General features: G+C 43.0%; 1 protein-coding gene and 1 non-coding gene across 5 annotated transcripts in view; both read right to left on the bottom strand.

Annotated features, from left to right (window-relative positions):
• LOC126419777 (afadin) overlaps positions 1-14908 on the bottom strand; it is a 1120405-nt gene that overhangs the window by 530189 nt on the left and 575308 nt on the right. The window lies entirely within an intron of this gene.
• Positions 6824-6898, bottom strand: Trnas-cga (transfer RNA serine (anticodon CGA)). Its single transcript has one exon. It is a non-coding gene; the product is annotated as a tRNA-Ser (tRNA).

The raw sequence follows: 14908 nt of genomic DNA, 5'->3' as shown, positions 1-14908 counted from the left end.
TGTTATTCGTTAGCCTGAAAGTCTCCTGCAACAAGATACTTATCATCTGACACATGTTGTATTTAAAGGCGCAATATAAGCCTTAAAAGGTCGGAGTTGCCAACCCCTGGTTTTTATTAAGTTATTCCACAGATAAGAATTATTTAACAACTCGGGGCTTCGCAAACTACTCCGACATTAAGATCACAACGAGGTAATTTAAAATATCAACGAACCCTCACACCATGCTTGGAATCACATGTTCTGTGTATTGGAGAAGCGTACTGTTACGGCACAACCAACATAAACCGTATTCGTAAAGTTATGCAAAGCTGAAGTATAACAATCATTTGAAAATAGGCATAATACTGTTGACCTCTTTCTCGTTTCCTAGATTCGTCCTCGAATGTATCAAATCAATTTCATCCTCTTTTTTTTCGTTCAAGGTCTGTTATTAGTATAACCTTCTTAAATGTGTGTAATCCCCCCTTCCCCGCAACATGCACTGCAACTCTATACTTACGCCAAATTTGGAAGAGTACTAGTTAACAGTCCTCACTCGTGACATTATACTTCAATTTTCGACGGAACTCTGGTGTTCTCAGAGTTAGAAATCCCTCGTCACGTAATATGGTTCATTATCCAAGCATTCGCCTGCTGCTGTTGTTCACCTGATAGTTATTAACAACACGAAATACTAAATCACTGTTCTTTCGATAATAGGCAGGTGAGAACTAGCATCAGGCGAACACGTAAATAAATGAGTGTATAACTGATGCCTTTCAGAAAACGGGTGAACGGCAGATTGCACCCGAAAAATAAAGATGTAATGACTGACAACGCCATATAACTTGAGTATTTTAACCCGAAAGTAACGGCCTGCTTATAACGACGAAATTCCGCTAGTAATGCAGTAGGAGAAGCAGGAAGGAGATGGTGGTGGTAGGAGATTAACGCCATGTCGACATTGAGGTATTGCACGTACTCAGCTCCGTAGTTGCCCAACATGCGGCTCAGACGGGAAGTTGTACTGAATGTGCGGGGGACTGCAGGACACGTGAATCACAGCCGTGACTCACAGGCAGGTCAATAGGGACCAACCACAGCAGCGCGGCAGCACAACACCATTCACACAGCTCTGTGACGCATCGCAACACAATGTGAGTCCACGAAGAGCAGAACCTGCCGATGTTCATACTGTCTATCGAGCTGCACAGTGCTAATCAAACGGCCAGCTGCATCTTAGTTTTCTCTGCACATGTATGGCAAAAGGGCAGCGCTGCCTGTAAGAATGATGAAGCAATGTACGAGCCTACACATTACAGCGAAGTCGTAGGTTACAAAAGTCTATCTTTGACCTCCTAATCGGGTAATGTCCGTTTTTCTTTCTATATAACATAGTCATTATCTTGCATCTATTCACATTTATAGAGATAAGATACTGCGGGATGTGTGTGAATTCCTAAGGGACCAAACTGCTGAGGTCATCGGTCCCTACACTTACGCACTACTTAAACTAACTTATGCTAAGAACAACACAAACCACCCATACCCGAGGGAGGACTCGACCCTCGGGCGGGAAGGGTCGCGCAATCCGTGACATCGCGCCTCAACCCGCGCGGCTAAGGTACTGAGAGTTCCAGCTGGAAACGAAGTCTATTTCTTTCCACTAATCGAGCGACGATATTTAATAATTCTAGGGTGTTGGTGTCCCTGCCTGATGAATCATGTATGTGTACTGTGAACATCGCCGGTCGTAGTGGCCGAGCGGTTCTAGGCGCTTCAGCCTGGAACCGCGCGACCGCTGCGGTTGCAGGTTCGAATCCTGCCTCGGGCGTGGATGTGTGTGATGTCCTTAGGTTAGTTAGGTTTAATTAGTTCTAAGTTCTAGGGGACTGATAACCTTAGAAGTTAAGTCCCATAGTGCTCAGAGCCATTTGAACCACTGTGAGCATCGGCCGTGCTATTACGCTTCCTTGGGACACACGCATTCTAGTCAGACGTGTATGATCCAGTCGGTCAACCAAATATCGTTCTTAAAATCACGTATTCTGGAAGAAACTGCACTCTGCACGTTAGCAGTATAACAACCTGCAGTATTTGTACTGTGTAGCAGATACGGGGGGCGGTAGAGGACAACGCGCTGTAGCTGCAGATCCGAAACGTTCACGGCAGGCATGTGGCTGGGAAGGACACGTAACGAGAATTAGCGACAGCAGCCACAAAACTCACCACCCGCTGCCGTCAGCAGCTGCGCCCGCGCTCGCTTGATTTATAACGAGCCAGCTCCGCACTCTCCTCCCTTTGTGCGCCGTGCGGTTTCCGATCTCTTTGGGCCGGCGGCGCACACGGGACCGTGTTCTCGGGCCGCCATCCCCCAACGCGCATGGTCGAGCAGGATGGTCCCGCTCGATTCGCATTCGGGAGAAGCAAGATAGAAATCGAGTACGAGCCTAGTTTAATATCGTGGCACACGGCAAGATACGGATATTACAAGGCTAAGTGTTCTTGCAGGGCCAACAGCACCTTTGTTGGTGGGCTATTCTTACGAAAAGACATACTTAAGTGCAAACCAGTAACCCCACCCTCCATTCTTTATAAACTCAAACTCCCATCTAACAATTTTTTTTAGAAAAGATATGAAATTACGTGTCAAGATTGTTGGAACCCGCTAAGTGCTCTCATTCTCAAACAGCGAAAATATATCCTGGGTAATTTGCGCGTCGTATTACGTTGCCTAAAGACTTCTACACAGTTTCTGTCAGTTTTGTGTTAAATCTTGAGCAGAAATTGCGTATATGACAGCATTTAAAATTTTTAAGTTTGGTCAATAACTACATGAAATACTGAAAAGCAAAATTCTGTTGCCCTAGAAGTCGTTAGCTAGGCAACCTGCAACAGGGTCTTGCCACCGTTTTAGCCATTTAGAAATGTAATTCAGCAACTAAATTCACCCTCTGAGGTAAGCCGATGTGACGTCATTCGGTTGGGCCCTCGGCAGTTAGTTCTCGGCAGAGAGAGACGGCATTGGCCCCGCAACACGAATTCCGAATCAACAGCTACATCTTTTCAAGAAGCTTCATCAGATTTCACTACACTACATGTTGCACACGAATGAGGACTGAAACATGAGCTGAATTGTAACTTAAGCACCAAAACTATTTTTTATATAATTTCCTCCACTTACTGGCTTTCGGAACTTACCTATACAGCCACCTCAACACCGGCAATGCTATACTGTTCGTTTTGACAATTTAGACTATACAATAGTTTTAAGTCGTATCCTGGTACGAAGTTACAACAAAGGACAGATTCCGACAACACCGAAAGTAACAGTTTACTTACGAACCATTTGTAAGATACCGCTTTATGTGGTTGGCGGTAGATGACCTCGTAGTGCATTTTGCTCGATGGTTACGCAATTGCTACAACATTACGAAAATTTCATTTCTACGAAGGACAGACCAGCGTGTAAGAGCGTTTCTTGACAATCGGCTGCCTCATCGGTGGATAGCCCGTACGAATATCGCACTGCAGCATTGTCCGACAGGGTCGCCTGATCTCACGTTCTTCTTTTTATGTACAACCACGTAAAACTGGATGATTTTTTAAAATAAAGTATTGCAGTCTTATTTTAAGTTAAAATTCCCACCTAAATTTTGTCTTCATTCATTCATGAAGAAGATACAGCCTTGTGAAACTGGTTCACTTTGATAGGCGCTGTAAATTTCGGAAGACGGTGAGTGGAACGGATGGCATAAGGGATAAAAATGTTCAAATGTGTGTGAAATCTTATGGGACTTTAACTGCTAAGGCATAGCCAAATGAAAACGACACAGATGGATAGAAGTAAAGTAATCAAATTATCTCAAAAGTAATCACCGTAACTGATAATACAGATATCCCACTGTAAGACAAGACGGTCAAATGTCTTCAAGGAAAGTATTTGCTGTTGCCCAAGTAACCAAGATTGTACCCAGATGTGAACCTCTTCGTCCGAGGCAAATCGACGGCCACTATTCGTCTTTCTTCAGGGCTCCAAAATGTGAAAATCCCATGTGGGAGAGCTCGGGACTTCATGGAGGATGTGTAAAGGCTCCCCAGCGTAACTTCCGCAGCGTACTCGAAACGATCTTGGCAACATATGGGCGGGCATTGTCCTGCAACAGAATGACGTCCGTCAACTCGCTGCTCATTCGCTTTACAGATTACGTCGCTACAATTTACGCATGGCGGTACGTGGAGACTTTGCAAAAAAACTTAAGCGCGCCATGAAGTCCGAACGTCCAGGAATACTGACGGACGGCACCACTCTGTTGCCAAGATTGTTTCGAGTACGCTGCAGGAGCTCCGCCGAGGACCCCTTACACATCCTCCATACAGTCCCGCCAGCTCTCCATGTGATTTTCATATTTTTGGAGCCCTGAAGAAAGAAATTCGTCCCCGTACATCTGCTTCGGACGAAGATGCTGACGCCTGGGTACAATCATGCTTCTGACTTACTTTTTTCCGTATTCCTCAATTTCATCTGACTGCGCCTTGTAAATGCTGTATCAGAATCGTTTCCCCCTTAGCTACCCCACAGACAGAAAGTAAGATTCTCGGTGCGACTCTCCTTAAGGCCGAATTTCTTTATTTTTTCCCTAACACTCATTACGAGAGATGTCAGTTGGAGATGGTAATGTGTTTTTGTCTTGTATTGGAACATGGGTTCGCGAAATTTTTGAGAGTATTGCCCTCGATGAGGAGGGTTACCGAGGGGTTATTATAAGTGCACTACTTTGTTTATGGATTTATGTACACAACAGCTTATGTTCCTGCATGGAACACTACCACTGGATCAGGTCGAAGGCTGGATGCACGCGGGTTACTTTCCGCAAGTAGTCTGTCGTGGTAATGCCGGTAAATTTGTTTAACAGTATCGTTGGTTTCTCTGCGCGGTGAGGCCACCATATTGTGACACACACTTCCTTAACCGTCTAACGATTAACCTAAATACACAGAAAGAAACTGTGTCGCGAGAGATGCAAGTGATCTTGTTTTATTATTTTATGAACGAAGCAATCTATATCGTGTTTTTATTTACCTATGACGACGGGTTTCAGCCTACGTAGGACATCCTCAAGTTTAACATTAAAATACAGGGTTAATGTTGCTAAAGCCATCGCCATATTTGTGTGTGCTGTTACAGCTGTAGTGAAAACGTTATTTTCTGTTCCTGAAATTCCCAAAATCTATTTAAGACATTTGCTTTCGAACTGCTAGGTTAATGTCGTCGTTCTGACAGGCGTGTTTCGTTGCGACGGAATCTTCTCACGAAATTCCAATCATAAACTCTCTCCTCCGAATGCGAAAATATTTTGTTGACACCGACCTACATAGAGAGGAACAATCACCACGGTAAAATAAGGGAAATCAGAGCTCTTACGGAAAGATATAGGTGTTCAATCTTTCCGCGCGCTATACGAGATTGGAATAATAGAGAATTGTTAAGGTGGTTCAATGAACGCTCTGCCAGGCGCTTAAATGTGATTTCCAGAGTTTCGATGTAAATGTTCTGCCTTAAATCACACCGTACCGCTATTCCTACATACTGGACTCCTCTGACATAGTCATTCATGTAGTCTAACGAAATCCTGCCGCTTATATCTATTACAATATATTTATAAACACCGAACATATTCTGCCGGTCATTCCATCGCATGCTGATGAACTGCAGCAGTAGTGATGGAAGTAAAGGTCCTAGAAATCATTTTAAACGAACAATATACACCAATACAGACACAATTCTGTCTGCAACACTATATGTAGAGCGACAGAATTATGTAGACGCACAAGACATCAAGAACTTTGATGCCAACACATCATTAAAGAAGTGTCCACCAATGCAATGCACGCCGTCGGCGGGTTCCACAGCTGTTACAAACAGGTTTTAGTGACACATTCACGCGTTTTTGCAATCAAACACGACAATTACAAGGAGCACTACATTAATTCTTGTGTTGTGTGGCACTATTAACAAGCGGACGACTTTGCCTCCCAAAGCTCTGCGAATTCAGTGACACATTCACGCGTTTTTGCAATCAAACACGACAATTACAAGGAACACTACATTAATTCTTGTGTTGTGTGGCACTATTAACAAGCGGACGACTTTGCCTCCCAAAGCTCTGCGAAACGCCTCACTCAACAAAGTACAGAACGGCCAATAGTAAGACGGAATTGGAGGTGCAGTGTACCTTGGCATCTTTTGCGTACAAGTATCACGAGACAAGCAGACAAAATCCTGGGATCAAATGCGAACTGTTAGGTTGGTAGCGCGAGACGTGGAAAGCGCCTACGTCACAATGCATCTGCGTGTGGCTTTCAGCTGCAGCGGCGACGTGTGGGCGCCGTGGCTGCCAGCGGCGCATTTGCAGACAATGGGCGCTGACGCCCCAGCGGCTGGCTGGCTAGGACCGCCGCGCCGCGCTGCCGTTAGGCCGCGTCACGCCCTGCCGGCGACTCACGGAGCCGCGGCAGTCCGCCCAGCCTGCGGCTAACGAGCCGCTAATACCCGCCCCTCTTCATCCCGAGAGGACACGAGAGCACAGCGGACACTGTGCACAGTTTCGGTGCACCATACCTCCATCATACTAAATTTTTTCCCTTTTCTTACGATTCTACTGCCTCCATCGGATACATCACGTACAGGTGATGATGGTAGTGGTAGTAGTAGTAGTAGCGATGATAATAATAATAATAATAATAATAATAATAATAATATAAAGACGACAGTCGATTAAACAGGGACCCGACAGGGCACGAACTATCCCTATTACACTTCCTGGCAGATCAAAACTGTGTGCCGGACCGAGACTCGAACTCGGGACCTTTGCCTTTCGCGGGCAAGTGCTCTACCAACTGAGCTACCCGAGCACGACTCACGCCCCGTCCTCACAGCTTTACTTCTGCCAGTACCTCGTTTCTGCAATATTCTTTCTTTCAGGAGTGCTAGTTCTGCAAGGTTCGCAGGAGAGCTTCTGTGAAGTTTGGAAGGTAGGAGACGTGGTACTGGCGGAAGTTAAAGCTGTGAGGACGGGGCGTGAGTTGTGCTAGGGTAGCTCAGTTGGTAGAGCACTTGCCCGCCAAAGGAAGAGGTCCCGAGTTCGAGTCTCGGTCCGGCACATAGTTTTGATCTGCCAGGAAGTTTCATATCAGCGCACACTCCGGGGGTAGACTGAAAATTTCATTATAGAAATATCCCTATTACAGTTCAATATTTTACTAGAAAATGTAATTATAAAATAGGAAACAGAGATAAAATGAATAACTATTGGTAGACTGCGCGCAACTAAAATTCGTTTACTACGTTTGGCTTACGCAGGTGATATAGAAATCCTTTCAAACAACAGAGAAAAGAGGATTAACTCCCTTAAAAACCTCAATGAAATAGCAGCTAAAAGAGGACTGGAAATTCTTATGGTAAAATTAACAACATATCGCAGGTTCTCCTCAATACCTAGATGAACGATCCGTGTGTACACGGTTTCCTAAGATTTCTCACTTAACCAAATTCAAATGCCTAGCAGAAATCGTCCAATCCTCTGGACCAAATTGCGAAGCAAATAAATATACAATCATTAAAGCTTACAGAACTACATGTAACAGATACAATAAAAAAATCAATATCTCGTAATGTAAAATAAAAGCATTACATCACAGTAGTCAAACTTTAAAGGTTATACGCATCAGAGACTGTAATCACTGGAAAGACACAAAGAGGAAGGGAAAATTTAATGAAAATTTCTGGTGCAGTTTGTGTTGAGACAATCTGGGTGAGACGGAGGACTAGCAAGCAATATCAAAATTTGGAGAAAACCTCGGGCAGTCTCAGGAAAAGAAGGCTGAAATTTTATCACCATTATTCTCAGAACGAACGATAATATACTGACCAAAAGCATTCTCTAACTTGCCCTTTCAAAGGAAGTTAGAAACAACTGGATACGTGAAACTGAAAGAGAGTCAGGAAATAGGTCTACAAACGAAATTATACAGAACGGAGTTGTATTCAAAACTTTAAACTGAGCAGCATCACTCTAAAGCTAAATCAAGCGTTGCGTCTGGGAGAACGCGGACAGAAGAACGTAAGAAAAATCACAGTGAGACGATGAAGAGAGTGGCAGAAGAAGGCAAACACATCAGCGAAGTAAGTTCAATCGCTCTCCATAGCTGGACATAACGAGGTAAATAACAATATCAGAGAAAATAAGTCTATTGATCAACACGGGAAATACCGAATTCAAAACTGGTTCAAATGGCTCTAAGCACTATGGGACTTAACATCTCAGGTCATCAGTCAAAAAAAAAAAAAAAAATGGTTCAAATGGCTCTGAGCACTATGGGACTCAACTGCTGAGGTCATTAGTCCCCTAGAACTTAGAACTAGTTAAACCTAACTAACCTAAAGACATCACAAACATCCATGCCCGAGGCAGGATTCGAACCTGCGACCGTAGCGGTCTTGCGGTTCCAGACTGCAGCGCCTTTAACCGCACGGCCACTTCGGCCGGCCAGGTCATCAGTCCCCTAGACTTAGAACTACTTAAACCTAACTAACCTCACACACATCCATGCCCGAGGCAGGATTCGAACCTGCCACCGTAGCAGCAGCGCGGTTCTGGACTGAAGCGCCTAGAACCGCTCGGCCACAACGACCGGCTATCGAATTCATTATCAGTAATTAAGACGCCCCGAGAACAAAGAGTCAGCGCTAACAAATGTATCGAAAGAGCCAAAACCGTGAAGTATTTAGAATTGATCTCAGATGATCTCCAGAAAACGGTAGCTCTCGAACGAAGGAAAATCGAGCTATATAGGACACATATGCTTGCAGAAAATGAACGCCTCGAAACATCTATGGATGAATAGCAGACTAACTGTAACACTATAGTCAGACCGACGGTCCTCCACGCAGCAGGGCTTTCTATTCCTCACCTAACCAAGAAGGCCCAAAAACGAGTCCTCGAATCATAAAGAAGTTAATACCTGCGACAGCAGTGAGCCTAGGATAATGGAGGAATGCTGGACTAACAGAAACGCTCAAGGTACTAACAAGAAAACAGCAACTAAACTTCTCCAAGAGCACCAGAAATGGCAGACGGCAACTGCACAGCAGAAATACAAGCACCGTGGTACACTTGAGACGGCCCGCCACGGTGAAATCTGAAAGAGTAATGAAGATCTGTACAAGAGAACAGAACAAATAAATGTAACGATAACAAAACGTGGAATGTTTTACAATTAACCTACGATAAAGACGAGTATCGTCGTACTTACACGTACAAATGATTATTACAGCGCTTAGAGGCGCCATGTCACGGACTGCGCGGCCCCTCCCGCCGGAGGTTTGAGTCCTCCCACGGATATGGGTGTGTGTAGTTCATAGTATAAGTTAGTTTAAGTAGTGTGTAAGTCTAGGGACTGATGACCTCTGCAGTTTGGTCACTTAGGAATTCACACACATTTGAACTTGAGGTGGCCCATATCAATTTAAAGAAAAGCTGTGAAGCTCTGATGCAAAATCAGATTAGATGACAAATATAAAATACGCTCCAAATCTCTTGAGCATGGATTACCGAAAAATTAAGTATGTCAAGAAATTTATGTGTCTTGGTGAGGTAACGCAGAAGAATTCTCGCGGCGCAGAGGCTCATAAAGGTTGTGTACAATATGAGATATATCTTCTATCAAGCAAAGTTACAGCTCTTTGTCACAGAAACAAAGCAGAATGATTATTCGCAGGTGAATGCCTGAATTTGACTCAACCTGGTGAAATAGAAAACATGGAAAAAGGAAATAGGTGAAAATCCTTAGTAAAATACCGAGGAGAAAAACAGCGGTGAAATCTGGGAGAGTAATGAAGATCTGTACAAGAGAACAGAACAAATAAATGTAACGATAACAAAACGCGGAATGTTTTACAATCAACCTACGATAAAGACGAGCTGGCCGTGGTGGTCGAGCGGTTCTAGGCGCTTCAGCCCGGAACCGCGCGACTGCTACGCTCGCGGGTTCGAATCCTGCCTCGGGCATGGTTGTGTGTGATGTCCTTAGGTTAGTTAGGTTTAAGTAGTTCCAAGTTCTAGGGGACTGATGACCTCAGATATTGAATCCCGTAGTGCTCAGAGCCATTTGAACCTTTTTATATATATATATATATATATATATATATATATATATATATATATATATATAAAGAGGATCATCGTAGTACTTACACGTACAAATACACCATTACAGCGGCGGTTTGTGACTAAATTAAAATTTAGGTTCGCGTTGACATATAGGTCTTCTTCGCTGGAAGCCAGACGCTGAAGTCCGCCAACAGAACGCCTCCGTGGCCACAGCCACGGTGTGAAAGACTACTGTCTGTGTTTCCCAGCCGTGTTCAGCGCGGCGATAACACGCAACCAGCAACGCACCTCTTATGTTATCGCAGACACTGGTAGCGCCCACCCTGCATCGCTCGACTCGAAACCCCTGATACAATTTCTCACTTCCATAACGAAGGAAACAAAGATGTTCCCACGACCAAGATTTAGTGCGAGCAACATGAAGCGGTACACCTCAGCCGAAACAGTTGAATAACGTAACCGCAATGAATGCTATCCGACATGGTTCTGTGGCTCAATTAATAGTAAGCTGTTTTGCAACAATACACTTCACCGACCGCTACAGGTTCGTGTTAACACAGGAGGCAATTTTGGTGATATGCAATTCCACGTAGCGCTAGGTATAGGGAAATTGGTACATTAAGTCCGCGGATATCTTTAACTCACACATCTATTATGTCTTGTAAACATTACGCATATTTGAACTGTCCCTTTTGTATTAATTCAGACGATTGCGAAAAAACAGAATCCCGTATCACATCAGTTCAATTATCAAAATCTACCACTGAAAATTCAGCCACTAAACCACATCAACTTTCATAACTTACAATCTCTAATTGCATGTGGTTAATATTCACGTAAATAGGGAAAAGTTATAGGTTACGCGTCATATAATTCCATGAGCACTATTTTTCCAGAAACTAAGCAACACTGAGCCGATTAAGACAGGTACAACTAATATTCTATTAACATACAAGGAAGAGTACGGAACGGGTCTCACCGTTTTGGCTCAAAGTTTGTGATCAGAAGAAAGTTTATGACTCTTTGAAGTTCCTAAAATGTTTCGTCTTCGCTCGTCGTAGAAAAAGAGAAAACGGTCTCGAAAATTTTTTGATTACTTTGAGAGTGATGTTTGAATAACAACTGCCTCGTTAGTGGAGTGTCGCAGTCGGTAAGTGTACGGAGCGATAAATCGGAGCCTCTAGTTCGATTCCCGCTGCTGCCCAATTTTTTGTAATTGCATTTAATTCCTCGTAATGTTAAACTAACAATTATAAAATTTATATATAGTTTAACAGATCAGTTTATATACGTAAAATTAATAAATACAATTGACAACTAGTTACGATTACTTCAATCTGAATAATGAATATAATTAAACAGTTAATTTTCTTAATTGTCTGAAGTTTTGAATTAAAAATTATAGGAAGGAATTAAGCATTTTTTTCTTTTTTTTTAGCTGGAACATTTATCCGAAGTATGGTTCAGGGGAAAGCCTACTTCATTCTTTCCTCTACCAGTTTTGATGCATACCATGCATATCGAATCAATGTGGTGAAAACAGGAGCGTTTAAGTGATGCTAAACGATCGAATGTATTTTAATTTCATCTTCCCTTGACGATAATTCTCGTCGTTATTGTAGCGAATCAGGGGCAATTTTTAATCTTTTAATTAGATTATTGAGTTGGCTATAGAAACATACATCACAGAAAGGAGTACATTTGGGTTATTATTGCTAAACGTCTCACCATATACTGTCAAATCTGCTTGGCCACTCCACGAATCCACCAACAGAAGGAATTTATGATTAGCAACATGTGGTTTTTACGTACTGTCCAAAAATTTTGCATAAAGCTCTTTTGTTAGTTTTCCTGACTTGAATCAAGTAACGACGGCGATATTCTTATATTCTTCTTATAATTTCGTCACGGTACCAGTGGCTCCAGGAAGAAATTTATTGCCAGGCTCTCGCATACCTAAAAACACAAGGAATACCGGTTTCCCCGAAGCGGTTAAACTGTACTGCGCTGTTTAAGAGTGGGTGGTTCTGAACAGATTTTTCACCAAAACGATCCTCGCACCTCTGTAATCCAAGTTCTGTTATACGTTGATTCACACTGGCATCCAGTCTAGTCAATGTTAATTACATAATTACGGTTGACATTTGTTACTTAATCATTTTGTCTGTATACAAAACTCCTCTGCTGCTTCCATCGTTCCTTCCAGACTTTAAACATCATTTTTGCAGACGAATTTGGTAATTTTTCTCTGTCCTATTGAATGTTTACTTTTGAATAGGTTTACCCAGGTATCAATAGCAATAGACTGAAATTTTCGTGTCCTGATAAATATGGAAATGCGACTGCCATTGCCTATTGTTGTGATGTTCTCGTCATCACCTTCTCATAACGTCTCGTGCATCCTGAAATATTTCGTATGTTTCGGAGTTGATTAATGATATTTTGTTATTTGTATTGCCGCCTTGTTCTATTCCTCTCCCCCCAAATCTGAAGATAATCATTTTTCCCAGGATTTGAAACCGCGATTTTAGTGATGGCCTTTCTTCTTTTAAGCCAGGGGCACTAAAGTACCAAAAGAATATTCGTCTGTATCGTAATCACCGTCGTTCGCGTCTGTACTTGAAGAAGGAACCTGTTACAAATAAAATGGACCTGCACACAGCAAAAGTATACGTGGGCATAGAAAGAAAGAGTAAATGATAAAATCCATATCCCTCTTCATTAGGTTTGGCGTGTAATATATATATATATATATATATATATATATATATATATATATATATATATATATTAATCTTCATCATTTAAAACGAAATTATCAATCATAATTTCAATAACCTGTTCTTCAGTTGCTTGACTCATAGCTACTGCTGCAGGACCCACATACCGGAAGGACTGTCCGTTGTCAAGCCTTTTTCTTCATAAATCGAACAAGCGTTACGGAAAGCGCTGATGATTTTTTTAAATCCTCCTCGAAAGGTTTAAATTACGGTCTTTTCACCAGCCACTTCTCTGGTAGAAAATTCTTGCCCGGTTTCCATTTGCCAATAAAAAGAGACTGTTACAATATCTCGGAAAACAGCTGAAGTCACACACCGTCAGAGATGAATCATTCAAAAACAATCCCTGTTTATATATATATATATATATATATATATATATATATATATATATATATATATATATATAGAGAGAGAGAGAGAGAGAGAGAGAGAGAGGTGGGTGAAGAGATAAGTTTTTGAGTTTTTACAGTCGAAAGTACATTTGCTGTTAATCATGCACAAACAGGCGTTGTCAACATCTGCTCCTGGGTGGCCTATAGTAAGCTTTAGCCATGGTTTAACACTGCAAAGATTACAACACAATGAATGAAGAAGATTGGTAGCAGCGGTTATCAGCAAACTTACGAGAGCGTTCTGTCTTTTCCAACGACCCACTCAGACGAAATATTTTAGGAACTTCAAAGAGTCATATACTTGCCTCCCTACTCATACAGTTTGAGCCAAATCGGTGAGACCCGTCCCGCACTCTCCCGCTGTTTAGTGATAGCCAGAGAGCAGCGGGGAAACCGTGCAACAGCGAAGAGCACGGACTCTGAATTAGTCGCGTTGTAAATTCTTTCTGTGAATGAGACCCGGCGGCCATTTATAACAGCTGAACACTGACGTCGTCCTAGCCAGCTTCGCCGTCAACGCCTCAGACAGGCAGATGCATAATCACTGCGGCTGGTCCCGGCGGAGGTTCGAGTCCTCCCTCGGGCATGGGTGTGTGTGTGTTCGTCCTTAGGATAATTTAGGTTAAGTAGTGTGTAAGCTTATGGACTGATGACCTTAGCAGTTAAGTCCCGTAAGATTTCACACGCATTTGAACATAATCACTGAGACTGCTCGTCAATAACTTATCCCGAATCCTTCACTGCCTGGCAATCTCGGCAAGAGATTAAACTTCCACTGACGCGAAGGAGCAACTATAGCTGGAACGTCAACAGCGGGAACACCACAAAACGTATACTTTTGTCCTTGTATTTGTTCTGCTTATTCCAGGAGAGAAATCAGAGGAGATACATTGCTACACCTTTGAAAGACATAATACGAACAATTATCAATTTCTAAATACATAACAGAAGAAGGCACTGACATAGCAGGCAATCCGAAGTGGGTGCGAAGGATGCCCAAATTAATACATGGAGCGTATTTTAAGAATGCCACAGGAGATAAAATTGTTCTGGGACAGACAACGGGAAATACAGAAGCAGTGAATAATCTGCGTAATTGGAAGCTGCAGACAGCGGTTTCTCAACTACGGCATCATGAAACAGGGCACGAGGTGACTGTGTGTTGTAGCTTCGTGCTGACGCTCGTGGAGATTCCTGGCCTCTTAAGATATACAGCAAGCGGCGCCCAAGTTTCAACCACAGGAGATTAGCGTCCGTCCTCAACTTCAGCTACGCGACCGGAGTTCCTGGCTCACACTTTGAGCGCTCCAAGCTATCAGGACAAACTTTTAAGGAAGCGCAGAATACACTCTGTGGCTGCCGCATATGCCACTTCCAACGCCATACACAGCTGACGCTCACATCCCTGCCTAGCTCGGCTAGGCGGAGGTTGTGGATCTGGGACGTTCAAAGGAATACGGTAACTGGGTTCAGTTTTTGCCGAAGTAGCAGCCGTTGCCGCACGACATAACTACATCTAATAAAATTTTATGTTGACCATCATTGTCCGATTGAAGAATACGATGCTCGAGCCCTCGCA

This window comes from Schistocerca serialis, chromosome 9 (assembly GCF_023864345.2).
Source record: "Schistocerca serialis cubense isolate TAMUIC-IGC-003099 chromosome 9, iqSchSeri2.2, whole genome shotgun sequence".
NCBI lineage: Eukaryota > Metazoa > Arthropoda > Insecta > Orthoptera > Acrididae > Schistocerca > Schistocerca serialis.
Note: the sequence above shows the minus strand (reverse complement) of the source record. Positions and strands in the feature narration are given on the sequence as shown.